Raw genomic sequence first — 9,424 nt, 5'->3', positions numbered from 1 at the left:
AAGATGTCTGAGAGGAGTCCCTGTGGAGGGCCAGTATAGTGTAGCAGAGGCCAGAAGCCTCAAAACAGACTAGTGCCTCCTTGCAGTGAACATTTGCAAGATTATATGGACAAAACAGTACACTGTGTGACACACTGTGACACTCTATGGCTTCTACAAGATTTTTTAATTCTACCTTATTTTAATTTTTGTTGCTAAGGTGAAGGGTAGCTACGAAAGAACAGGGAGATGAGTGGGATTGGGGACCATGATGTGAAAATCACAATCAATAAAAGTGAAAGAAAGAAAGAAAGAAAGAAAGAAAGAAAGAAAGAAAGAAAGAAAGAAAGAAAGAAAGAAGGAAGGAAGGAAGGAAGGAAGGAAGGAAGGAAGGAAGGAAAGAAGGAAAGAAAGAAAGAAAGAAAGAAAGAAAGAAAGAAAGAAAGAAAGAAAGAAAGAAGAGAAAAAAGAAACCTATTGCCTGCCTCTGAATTTTATAGTTTAACTGGGCCTTTTCATTTTCCTACCAGCTCAGGTTATAATCTTGTTCATTATAGTATAGTTATTTTGCTCATGCTATGATGAAATATCTAACAAAAAAAAAGCATCTTAAGAAAGGAAAGATCTACTTCAGCTTACAGTTTGGAGGAATATAGTTTATTATCATTCAGAAGGCCTAACAGCAAGAATATAAGGTGATTGGCCATGCTGTATCCATCCATAGTTAGGAAGCAAAGTGAAGTAGATGTTGATGCTCTGTTTCTTTCACATGCTCATTCAGTCAGATGCTAGTCCATGGAATGTGCTGCCATGTTAGAGTGTGTCTTCGTACCTCGGTCTCATCAGCAACCTTCCTCACAGACATGTCCAGAGGTATGTCTCCATAGTGATGTTGAGTACCATCAAGTTGACAGTCAGGATTAACTGTCACATCCACCATCTCTAAAAATCCACATTTCAGAACCAGATACAGGTTGCAAATCACTGATCCAAAAGTTCCAAACATGAGATATTGCAAAACCCCGAACTTTTGCATTCTAGCATTGTGTCACGAGAGGAAAATTCCACACCTGACCTCATGTGACCAAGAGCAAGCAAAATACTGGAACGCTAAAAACATTGTGTAAAGTTACCTGGAGCTATGTGAAGTACAAATGAATTTTGTATTTAGACTTGTATTTATACCTAAAATAACTCCTTATGTATATTAGCACATTCCAAAATCTGAAAACAAAATCTAAAACCCAAATCTTTCTAATCCCAAGCATTTTATATCAGAGAAATTCAACAAGTATTTATATCTATCCATGGCATTTTCACCCTGATCCCCATTTCATTCCTTTGCCTGGAATACTATTTCCCCATAGTTTCTTGAGTAAACTCCTACTAATTCTAAAAACACGCCATAAGTACCACTTTTTTCTTAAAACTATTAAGTTAATTCAGATCTTCTTCCTACTATCAAAAAATACTTCAGCCAACAATTATTCATATAACTTTAATTAAATACTTAGAGTAAATATGATTCTTTAAGGTCATAATCATTTCCTTAATTGCTACATATATATGCACACATTATGGTGTCTTACAATAAAGTACCATCAAAATGTGCCCTAAATACCTGCTGTTCACATTCGAAGCATTGTTTCCACTCTGGTCTTAAGTGAGTTGTCACTAATTAAAATTCATACTGTTAATCTCTCCTTGGACCATTAATGTCTTATTAGACATCTGATTAATTGCTCTATAAAGCATATTTTCTGATTAGCTTTCAGCATTTTACAGGTATAAAATATTTCTATAAATAGCTCTCTTTTATTTACACATTAAGAACTAAAACAGACACATTTCCACAAGACTTTTTATTCCTAAACATTTATTAGACTCTGTCTAACTTTACAGAAATTGTATGTGAAGGCTAACTTTCTTCATTTGACAGAAAGCTTAGAAGATGAGCAAGCCCACAACATGCAGCTGACAGCTATTCAAGTAAGGCTGTTGAAAATAAAATATGTGGATGGGGAGCTTGGACATGGATCAAGACTGAAAAAGAGAGGAGTCACTCATCTTGAAGGTATAATTGAAGTCATTGAAGCTTTACTCTCTGAGCTGATTACTATGGAAGGCCATACAAACTCTGAAGGAAATTTTTATCTAATAATATAAGTTAAAGAAGTGCCTAAAAAAGCATATTATAGAGAAGATACAATTTAATAGAAAATTTGGTTAATATGAAACAAGAACATTTTTAAGAAGATAGTAGCTTATCAGCTTCAGAAAAACAGGGTGAGTGAAATCTAATTGAGTAACCTTTGGTGCCTGCATAAAGAGAGTTTTCAGGGCTGATAAATGAAGACTGTAGAGCGATGTGGTGGGAAAGCTAAAGGGCTAGTTACTATCTGAGGGAGAGAAGTAGGAAAAAAAATGTAAGGAATAGAGCTCAAACTCGTATATTACGTTTATTAGATAAATGAAGATTTAAAGTTCTCTTGCTTCCATGTTTTGTTTGCTAGTTCTCTGTATTGCTGTGGTAGTCAAGCTACTGTGCATTCTATTTTTGTTATATATATATATATATATATGTATATATATATGTGTGTGTGTGTGTGTGTGTGTGTGTAATTTAAGGCATTCATGATTCCTTCTAACTTCATACCAGTCTCCCACTCCCATCTCAACACCTCTAACAGTATTCTTGTAAAGGTCAGTATAATTCCATGCTATGTCTTGTCAAGAGATCATGACTCTGTCCTACTGTTTGAAAATCCTATTGCATTTGAAATTATTGATCATTGACTCCTTTGCAAATTATTTCTCTTCTGGCTTCTGTGATCCACCTATCTTGTTTTTCGTGTACTGCAATAACTTGTGTTATTTTTTTCTCTTTGCTTAGCTTCCAAATGTTAAGAGTACTCCACTCCTAACAATTTGCTTCTATCCAAATCTCTATTCTGTTAAGGAATCCTATGGCTTTACACATCACCTTTCTAATCTACATTGTACTCAGTTGTTCCCTTGAAGATCAGACTCATTTATCCAATTGCCTGCTTAACATCTTCACTGCCTATTTAACTACACACCTCAAGCATTATACACTTAGTGGACACATATCTGTCTCTCAAGTCCTCTGCTATATTCTCCCTTAAGTTTTTACTCTCATGCTCACACTGAGCTAAGGACAAAAGTCTAGTGCCTTTCTTTCTTGATTTGTCTCTGTGTTCAATTCATCATCAGATTCTATTAACTCTGCTTTCAGAAACATTTCAATAGTCCAACCATTTTGACTCATTTCTGCAGCTACTTTCCCAGTATAAGTCACTATCAACTTCCACATGAACTATGATTTGGCCTTCTAACTGAATCCTCTTTACACTTGTGTCCCACTCAATCTAGTCTTCATGTGAAAGCCAAGAATTTTCTAAAAGTATATCATTTCTCTGCCCTTCTCACTGTGTTTAAACTGAAACTTAAGACATTATACTTAAGTTTTTAAGTCATGTACCACCAGTCTAGTCATGTTTTTAAAATATATATTTGTGTTATACATGTATACTATGTATTTTGATTATATCCATCTCCTAGTCTCTCTCTCCCATGCCTCCGAGATCTCTACCCTATGTCAACTTTGTGTCTCGCTTTCTTATAGTTTGTGTGACCCATATACCATGGGTGTTTTATCATCCACTGGTCAATCTACAAGAGACAACAGCCCTAAAGAAAATTGACTGTATCTCTCTCAGCATCCACCAACTGTCAATAGTTCCTTAGCTATATCTAGAGACTCCCCATTGTGCTAGAATGTTGACTGACTTGGTGTTGAGGCAGGTCTTATGCAGGCAACCACAGCTGTTGTGAGTTCATGAGTGCAGTCATCCTATTATGCCCGCAAGACATTCTTTCCACCCTGCCCTTTCTGATTCTGGTTTTCCATCCCTACTCTGAGATATTCTCTGAGATTTGTGGGGAAAGAGTGTGTTATAGCTATACCATTTATGGCTAGCATTCCACAGACACTTATTTTGTTCACTTTGTCCAGTTGTAAGTTTCTGTATTGATGTCACTCGCTAGTATAAACAAACGAAGGAATAATTCTCTGGTGAGGACCAAGAGTTATACTAATCTGTGGGCACAGGAAATACGTATTTAGAAGCTAGTTTCATACTGTGTCCATTTAGCAAAATGACAGTAGTAAGTAACAGATTGCTGGCAATATTCTTCTTTGTTTGACTGATTGTTTGATTCATTCATTCATTCATTTTGAGATTATAATTTAGTTTCAACAACTGGTCAAATTTTGTAACTTTTCCCCTTCTTTAAAAGTCCTGGCCCAGCCGGGCGGTGGTGGCGCACACCTTTAATCCCAGCACTTGGGAGGCAGAGACAGGCGGATTTCTATTTTTTTTTTTTTGTCACTAAGAGGTCTAAAGGTTTTATTTTTACAGATTTCAGCTGATTAACTCTAAAGCTGTCACCTGTAGAGCTCATGTTTCCCCTGGGTCTTTTCTCAGAGCACCACTCGGAGAAGAGTTGCTTCAGGAGGCAGTAGTCCAATAAGCATGAGCCCAAGGTTCAAAGTCCAGGATGCAGGGGAGTCAAGGGTGTCAGCCAGAGCAACCTCAGCAGCCACAGTGTGTGCATTCGATGATGCGACCCACTTCCAGCTTGCTCTTGGGAACCCAGCAAATGCAGTTGGTGCCAAAGTTGGTGTCTCGAGTCTGAATGCAGCGCAGGCAGCACAGATTCTCATAGCCCTGCTTCTTCCACTTTGCAATCAGGTTTTTGTCTGCATAGCCTTCTTTAATGCAGTATTCATAGAGTTCTCTGCTTGTGGCTTTCCTCTTGTAAAAGAGGTCGAAGATATAGCGGGTTTTCTGGTGATGGATCCTGAAGATGGGCCATAGAGACTCCACTTTCCTCTTTCCCTCATGGGGTTCAGTTTCAGCTTCTCTCATCTTTTGATCTAGTTCATCCAACGTTGGCTCAATCAACTCCCAGCCATCTGGAGGTGCTTTCCGGCTTCTTTTGACTTTGGGCATTTCCCAGCAACATAGCTTGTAAAGATCTTTGGGTCTCTTTCCTACAAGAATAATATAAAAATCCCTGGTCTTCAAAGTTACAAGCCTGTGTTCTTGTCCAGATTTACCAATAATTCGGTGACTCTGGGGGAGATCACTTTTCAGTCTTCTGTCTCATCGGAAACTCAAGCACCTAAAGGCAGGCGGATTTCTGAGTTTGAGGCCAGCCTGGTCTACAGAGTGAGTTCCAGGACAGCCAGGGCTACACAGAGAAACCCTGTCTCGGAAAAAAAAAAAAAAAAAAAAAGTCCTGGCCCTACCACCGCCCACCTGGTCCTTTTGGCTGGGGCAGACATCTAGCTGGTCTGCTCCTGTGGAGACACTGTATCCAGAGCCATCCCAGAGGAGCCACTGCACTCAGAGCAGTGGATAAGAACACCCTCCTGCTCCCTAAGCACCAGAGTTACTACTGGGAGCCAGGGGTGTGCAAGACCCAGCAAAAACCCAAACCCCGCTCCCCTGGAATACCACTTCCCTTCCGCCCCTCGCCTGCTCCTTTTGGCTGGGGCAGACACCTATCTGGTCTGCCCCTGTGGAGGCATCATATCCTGAGCCATCCTAGAGGAGCCACTGCACTCAGAGCAGCAGACACCTAGTTGGTCTGCTCTTCTGGAGACACCATATCCTGAGCCATCCTAGGTAACCACTGCACTCAGAGCATCAGGATTTCAGGATCCCAGACATGACCTGAGTCCCAGGAGTTCTTCCACCCAGGAGTATAGGATCACAAGATCACAGACACATTTGGACTCTGAGGAGTTCTGACACAAGCAAGATAACTGAAAAGACAGACTCCAGTCAGACGCAGTGAGTGCAGGTAATACTAGAGTTAACCAGATGGTGAAAGGCAAGCGCAAGAACATAAACAACAGAAACCAAAGTTACTTAACATCATCAGAACCCAGTTCTTCCACCATAGCAAAACCTGGACACCCCATCACACTGGAAAAGCAGGATTCAGATTTAAAATCACTTCTCATGATGATGATAGCGGATTTTAAGAAGGACATAAGTAACTCTCTTAAAGAAGTACAGGAGAGGGGGCTGGAGAGATGGCTCAGTGGTTAAGAGCACTGACTGCACTTCCAGAGGTCCTGAGTTCAAATCCCAGCAACCACATGGTGGCTCACAACCATCTGTAATGAGATCTGATGCCCTCTTCTGGTGTGTCTGAAGACAGCTACAGTGTATTCATATATTCATATATAATAAATAAATAAATCTTTTTAAAAAAAAAGTACAGGAGAACACAGGTAAACAGGTAGAAGCACTTAAAGAGGAAACACAAAAATCCCTTAAAGAACTGCAAGAAAACACAATGAAGGAATTAACAAAACCATCCAGGATCTAAAAATAGAAATAGAAACAATAAAGAAATCTCAAAGGGAGACTACCCTGGAGATAGAAAGCCTAGGAACGAGATCAGGAGTCATAGACACAAGCATCACCAACAGAATAAAAGAGATAGAAGAGAGTATCTCATGTACAGAAGACACCATGTAAAACATTGACGTAACTGTCAAAGAAAATGTAAGATACAAAGAGCTCCTAATCCAAAACACCCAGGAAAGCCAGGACACAATGAGAAGACCAAACCTAAGGATAATAGGTATAGATAAGAGTGAAGATTCCCAACTTAAAGGGCCAGTAAATATCTTCAACAAAATTATAGAGGAAAACTTCCCTAACCTAAAGAATGAGATGTCCATAAACATACAAGAAGCCTACAGAACGCCAAATAGACTAGACCAGAAAACAAATACCTCCAGTCACATAATAATCAAAACATCAAATGCATAATACAAAGAAAAAAACACTAAAAGCAGTAAGGGAAAGAAGTAAAGTAACATATAAAGGCAGACCTATAAGAATTACACTAGACTTCTCACCAGAGACTATAAAAGCCAGAAGAGCCTGGACTGACATCACACAGACACTAAGAGAACACAAATGCCAGCCCAGACTACTATACCAGCAAAACTCTCAATCACTATAGATGGAGAAACCAAGATATTCCATGACAAAACCAAATTTGGCCAATATCTTTCCACAAACACAGCACTTCAAAGGATAATTGATGGAAAACACCAACACAAGGAAGGAAACTACAACTTAGACAAAGCAAGGAAGTAGTCTTCCAAAAACCCCAAAAGAAGACAGCTACACAAACATAATTCTACCTCTAATAACAAAAATAACAAGAAGACACAATCATTTTTCTTTATTATCTCTTAACATCAATGGACTCAATTCTCCAATAAAAAGACGCAAGCTATCAGACTAGATACACAAACAGAACTCAGAATTTTGCTGCATGCAGGAAACACACCTCAGTGACAAAGACAGACACTACCTCAGAGTAAAAGGATGGAAAACAATTTTCCAAGCAAATGGTCCCAAGAAACAGGCTGGAGTAACCATTCTAATATAAAATAAAATCAACTTTCAATCAAAGTAATCAAAAAAGATAAGGAAGGACACTTCATACTCATCAAAGGAAAAATCTACCAAGATGAACTCTCAATTCTGAACACCTATGCTCCAAATGCAAGGGCACCTACATACATAAAAGAAACTTTACTAAAGCTCAAAGCACATATAGCACCTCACACAATAATAGTGGGGGATTTCAACACCCTACTCTCAGCAATGGACAGATCATGGAAACAGAAATTAAACAGAGACAAATTGAAATTAACAGAAGTTATGAACCAAATGGATTTAACAGATATCTATAGAACATTTCATCCTAAAACAAAAGAATATACCTTTTTCTCAGCACCTCATGGTACCTTTCCCAAAATAGACCACATAATTGGCCACAAAACAGGCCTCTACAGATTGAAAAAGATTGAAATAATCCCTTGCATCCTATCAGATCACCACCAGGATGGTCTTTAATAATGACAAAACCAGTGGAAAATCCACATGCACGTTAAAATTGAAAAACACACTACTCAATGATGAGTTGGTCAAGGAAGAAATAAAGAAAGAAATTAAAGACTTTTTTAGAATTCAATGAAAATGAGGACACATCATACCAAAACTTGTGGGACTCCATGAAGGTAGTGCTAAGGGGAAAACTCATAGCTCTAAGTGCCTGCAAAAACAAACTGGAGAGAGCATACAGTAACAACTTGACAGCACACCTAAAAGCTCTAGAACAAAAAGAAGTAAATACACCCAAGAGGAGTAGATGGCAGGAAATAATCAAACTCAGGGCTGAAATCAACCAAATGGAAACAGAAAGAACAATACAAAATATCAACAAAACTAGGAGCTGGTTCTTTGAGAAAATCAACAAGATAGATAAATCCTCAGGCAGACTAACTAGAGGGCACAGAGACAGTATCCAAATTAATAAAATCAGAACTGAAAAGGGAGACATAAAAACAGAAACTGAGAAAATTTTAAAAATCATCAGATCCTACTTCAAAGGCCTATATTCAACAAAACTGGAAAACCTGGATGAAATGGACAATTTCCTAGAAAGATACCAGGTACCAAAGTTAAATCAGGAGCAAATAAAACACCTAAACAGTCCTATAACCCCTAAGGAAATAGCAGAATATCTATGTTCTATAGGTATCTGTTAAATCCATTTGATTCATAACTTCTGTTAATTTCAATTTGTCTCTGTTTAATTTCTGTTTCCATGATCTGTCAATTGCTGAGAGTAGGGTGTTGAAATCTTCCATTATTATTGTGTGAGGTACAATGTTTGTTTTGAGCTTTAGTAAAGTTTCTTTTATGTATGTTAGTGCCCTTGCATTAAAAATCTCCCCACCGAAAAAAGCCCAGGACTAGATGATTTTAATGCAGAATTCTGTCAGACCTTCAAGGAAAATCTAATACCAATTCTCCTCAAACTACTCCACTTTAATAGAAACGGAAGAAACACTACCCAATTCATTCTAAGAAGCTACAATCACACTCATACCCAAACCTCATAAAGACCCAACAAAGAAATCTCCCTTATGAATACTGATGCAAAAATACTCAATAAAATTCTAGCAAACCGAATCCAAGAACACATCAAAACAATCATTCATCATGATCAAGTAGGTTTTATCCCAGGAATACAGGGATGGTTCAATATTAGGAAATCCACCAATGTATTCCACTATATAAACAAACTCAAAGGAAAAAAAAAAACACATGATCATCTCACTAGATGCTGAGAAAACATTTGACAAAATTCAACATCCCTTCATGGTAAAAGTCTTGGAAAGATCAGGAATTCAAGGCCCATACCTAAACATATTAAAAGCAATATACAGCAAGCCAATAGCCAACAACAAACTAAATGAAGAGAAACTTGAAGCAATCCCACTAAAATCAGGCACTAGACAAGGCTGCCCACTCTCTCT

The 9,424-nt window shown here is 38.2% G+C and overlaps 1 pseudogene; it reads right to left on the bottom strand.

Moving 5' to 3' along the window:
* Positions 1-4,515: 4,515 nt before the first annotated feature.
* Positions 4,516-5,179, bottom strand: LOC114617473 (annotated as a pseudogene).
* Between the last annotated feature and the right edge of the window lie 4,245 nt (positions 5,180-9,424).

This window comes from Grammomys surdaster, unplaced genomic scaffold (assembly GCF_004785775.1).
Source record: "Grammomys surdaster isolate TR1022 unplaced genomic scaffold, NIH_TR_1.0 136, whole genome shotgun sequence".
Taxonomy (NCBI): domain Eukaryota; kingdom Metazoa; phylum Chordata; class Mammalia; order Rodentia; family Muridae; genus Grammomys; species Grammomys surdaster.
The sequence above is the reverse complement of the archived record's forward strand: the minus strand, read 5'-3'. Positions and strand labels throughout refer to the sequence as shown.